At 51.8% G+C, this 4264-nt stretch overlaps 1 long non-coding RNA gene across 1 annotated transcript in view; it reads left to right on the top strand.

Moving 5' to 3' along the window:
- The window catches only part of LOC103353840 (uncharacterized), an 11533-nt gene extending 10507 nt beyond the window's left edge, over positions 1-1026 (top strand). Inside the window, exon 3 of the long non-coding RNA XR_520022.1 lies at positions 927-1026. This is a non-coding gene — a long non-coding RNA (uncharacterized LOC103353840). The remainder of the gene's footprint in view (positions 1-926) is intronic.
- The last annotated feature ends 3238 nt before the right edge of the window (positions 1027-4264 follow it).

Below are 4264 nucleotides of genomic sequence, written 5' to 3'. Positions count from 1 at the left end.
TCTCTATTAGTCTCTGGGGAATGACGGTATTAAACGCTGAGCTGAAATCAATGTACAGGATTCTAGCGTAGATGTCTTTATTTTCCAGGTGGGTGATGATGAGTGCAAGGTGGTGGATATTGCATCCTCTGTGGAGCGGGTGGGACGGTAAGTGAACTGAAGGGGCTCAAGCTATGCACCAAGGCTGGCTGTGATGTGTGGTTTGACGAACTGTTCAAAACACTTCATCACAATTGGTGTCAGGGTGATAGTCATTCAGACAGGCTACAACTGATTTCTTTGCCACGGGAACAATGGTGGATGTTTTGAAGTATCTGGGGACAATGGCCTGAATGAGGGAGATGTTGAAAATGTCAGTCAGCTTGTCAGCGCAGACTCTGAGCACACGTCCTGGGATGATGTCCGGTTCTGTCGCTTTTCGTGGGTTGACCCTGGCCAGGGTCCTCCATGTGTCTGCTGCGTTGATGGTGAAAGCTGGCTCAACAGATGAAGGAGAAGGACCAGCCCTCACTCTGTTTCCTTTATTTTGTCTTTTTTTGTTGTTTCCTTAGTTTGTGAAAGGCAAAGACAGCTCTCAAACAGTCAGGCCATGTGGTCATCAGCTTCCATGTTGTCATTCCGACTCCAACCCTCCCTTTGTTTCTGGAGCTTTCCTGTTCAGTGGAAGTCCAGTGGATTCTCCTGGTGAAAGTCTTTTGATTTGATGTAGTGGCTATTCCTGAGTCAATATAGTCATTGTGGTGGCTGTGCAGAAACGTCTGACTCGACACATCCTAGAAAAAGAAAACAGGGAAAACGGTGTCCAACAACAATGTCCAAAACAATGTTTTGAAAATAAGGCACTATTTATTGTAAAATTTCTTTAAAGCTCAGAAACAAAAAGGCTTAGGATGTTAAAGATAAACTCAGGATGAATGGGGCCACAGGCCTTGGATGTGAGTTGTGGTCAAAAGACTGTCTCTGTCTGGCAGGCCACACCTTCCTGGCAGTCTCCCATGCTTTTGTCCCCATCCTTCAGCCACTTGATGGGGTTAACTCAAGAAGAACAGAAATGATTTTTTTTTTAAAAAGGAAAACAATCATCCTGGCTCCTATAAATACTGTAACATACTTGCCATTCAGCCGATTTCTTAATTAATAGTAAATAACTTAATTAAAAATAAATAATTTGAACAAGGTCCAACCTGATAATGTGAATAATATTAGTATTAGTAATTAGTATTGTGCTCCAATTTATTTCAGTCACACAACAACATTTAGTAGTGCACCTCCAAATGGATCGGTGCTAGTTCCTGCTCCCTCCTCCATCCCTTCACTTTGTTGTTCATGTTCACCTGTTCGTAGAGTCTGTTTGAGTATGAGTATTTAATCATTTTTATTGCTAGGTCACCTGTCAAATATTACATGTCTCATCAACTATCTTTTTTAAAGTAATCCTCCTGTGGACTCATCACCTGCAGAGGGAGTCATGGGGGTCAGGTGCAGAGCGGACTGGGTGGCGGTTGAGGGGGGCTGCCTCAATGGCCTGGTCCGCATACACAGCCTCTGGTTGTCGGGATGTGGAATGTCACCTCGCTGGGGCAGAAGGAGCCTGAGCTTGTGTGGGAGGTTGAGCGATATCGGCTAGATATAGTTGGCCTCAACTCCACGCACAGCTAGGGCTCTGGAACCCAACTCCTGGAAAGAGGCTGGACGCTCAATTTCTCTGGCGTTGCCCGTGGGGTGAGGCGGCGGGCTAGAGTGGGCTTGCTCATTGCCCCCCAGCTCAGCCGCTACATGTTGGAGTTTACCCCGGTGAATGAGAGGACCGCGTCCCTACGCCTTCGGGTTGGGGACAGGTCTCTCACTGTTGTCTCGGCCTACGGGCCCAACAGCAGTGCAGAGTACCCGGCCTTCTTGGAGTCACTGGGAGGGGTACTAGATAGTGCCCCGACTGGGGACTCCTTTGTTCTATTGGGGGACTTCAATGCCCACGTGGGCAACGACAGTGAGACCTGGAGAGGGGTGATCGGGAGGAACGGCCTCCCCGATCTGAACCCGAGTGGTGTTCTGTTGTTGGACTTTTGTGCTAGTCACAGTTTGTCCATCATGAACACCATGTTCAAGCACAAGTGTGTCCACATGTGCACGTGGCACCAGGACACCCTAGGCCGGAGGTCAATGATCGACTTTGTAGTTGTATTATCAGACCTCCGGCCGCGTGTCTCGGACACTCGGGTAAAGACAGGGGCAGAGCTGTCCACCGATGACCACCTGGTGGTGAGTTGAACCCGCTGGCAGGGTAAGAAGCTGGTCAGACCTAGCAGACCTATGCGTATCGTGAGGGTCTGTTGGGACGTCTGGTGGAACCCTCTGTCAGCAAGGTTTTGAACTCCCACCTCTGGGAGAGCTTCTCCCAGATTCTGAGGGAGATTGGAGACATGGAGGCTGAGTGGTCCATGTTCTCCTCCTCCATTGTCGCCGCGGCCGCTCGTAGCTGTGGTCGTAAGGTCTCTTGTGCCTGTCGCGGCGGCAATCCCCGAACCCAGTGTTGGCAGCCAGAAGTAAGGGATGCTGTCAAGCTGAAGAAGGAGTCCTACCTGTCATTTTTGGCTTGTGAGACTCCTGAGGCAGCTGACAGGTACCGGCAGGCCAAGCGCACATCAGCTCATGTGGTCACAGAGGCAAAAACTTGGGTCTGGGAGGAGTTTTGGGAGGCCATGGAGGAGGACTATTGGTTGGTCTCGAAGAAATTCTGGCAAACCATCCGACGCCTCAGGAGGGGAAAGTAGCTCTCCACCAACACTGTCTACAGTGCGAGTGGGGACCTCCTGACCTTGACTGAGGAGGTCGTTGGGCAGTGGAAGGAACACTTCAAGAGTCTCCTCATCAATACCACCGTCACGTCTTCCAAAGAGGAAGCAGAGACTGTGGACTCGGAGGCGGACTCGTCCATCACCCGGGCTGATGTCACCGAGGTGGTTAGAAAGCTCCTCGGTGGCGGGGCTCCGGGGGTGGATGAGATCCGTCCTGAATACCTTAAGTCTCTGGATGTTGTGGGACTGTCCTGGTTGACACATCTCTGCAACATCGCGTGGCGGTCGGGGACAGTTCCTCTGGATTGGCAGACCGGGGTGGTGGTCCCTCTGTTTAAGAAGGGGGGCCGGAGGGTGTTTTCCAACTACAGAGGGATCACACTCCTCAGCCTCCCCGGTGAGGTCTATTTCAGGGTACTGGAGAGGAGGATCCGACCGATAGTCGAACCTCTGATTCAGGAGGAGCAGTCTGGTTTTCGTCCTAGTTGCAGCACACTGGACCAGCTCTATACCCTCCATCGGGTGCTCGAAGGCACATGGGAGTTTCCCCAACCAGTCCACATGTCTTTTGTGGATCTGGAGAAGGCATTCGACTGTGTTCCTCGTGACGTCCTGTGGGAGGTGCTTCGGGAGTATAGGGTCCGGGGCCCTCTGTTAAGGGCTGTCCGTTCCCTGTACGACCGCAGCAGGAGCATGGTTCACATTGCCGGTAGTAAGTCAGACCTGTTCCCAGTGCACGTTGGCCTGCCCTTTGTCACCGGTTCTGTTTATTATTTTTATGGACAGAATTTCTCGGTGCAGCCAGGGGGAGGAAGGGGTTCAGTTTGGGAACCACAGAATCTCATCTCTGCTGTTTGCAGATGATGTTGTTCTGTTGGCTTCATCAAATCAGGACCTCCAGCGTGCACAGGGGCAGTTTGCAGCCAAGTGTGAGGCGAATGGGATGAGGATCAGCACCTCCAAATCCAAGGCCATGGTTCTCGACCGGAAAAAGGTGGCTTGCCCTCTCCAGGTCGGTGGAGAGTCCTTGCCTCAAGTGGAGGAGTTCAAGTATCTCGGGGTCTTGTTCACAAGTGAGGGGCGGATGGAACGTGAGATTGAGATTGACAGACGGATCGGTGTCGCTGTACCGGACCATCGTGGTGAAGAGAGAGCTGAGCAAGGGGGCAAAGCTCTCGATTTACCGGTCAATCTACGTTCCTTCTCTCACCTATGGTCATGAGATCTGGGCAATGACCGAAAGAACAAGATTGCGGATACAAGGTGCCGAAATGAGTTTCCTCTGCAGGGTGGCTGGGCGCTCCCTTAGAGATAGGGTGAGGAGTTCAGTCACGCAGGAGGAGCTTGGAGTAGAGCTGCTGCTCCTCCAAGTCGAAAGGAGCCAGCTGAGGTGGCTCGGGCATCTTTTCGGATGCCTACTGGATGCCTCCCTGGGAAGGTGTTCCGGGCCCATCTCATCGGGAGGAGGC

This window comes from Stegastes partitus, unplaced genomic scaffold, assembly GCF_000690725.1.
Source record: "Stegastes partitus isolate 25-593 unplaced genomic scaffold, Stegastes_partitus-1.0.2 Scaffold86, whole genome shotgun sequence".
NCBI classification, from domain to species: domain Eukaryota; kingdom Metazoa; phylum Chordata; class Actinopteri; family Pomacentridae; genus Stegastes; species Stegastes partitus.
The sequence above is the reverse complement of the archived record's forward strand: the minus strand, read 5'-3'. Positions and strand labels throughout refer to the sequence as shown.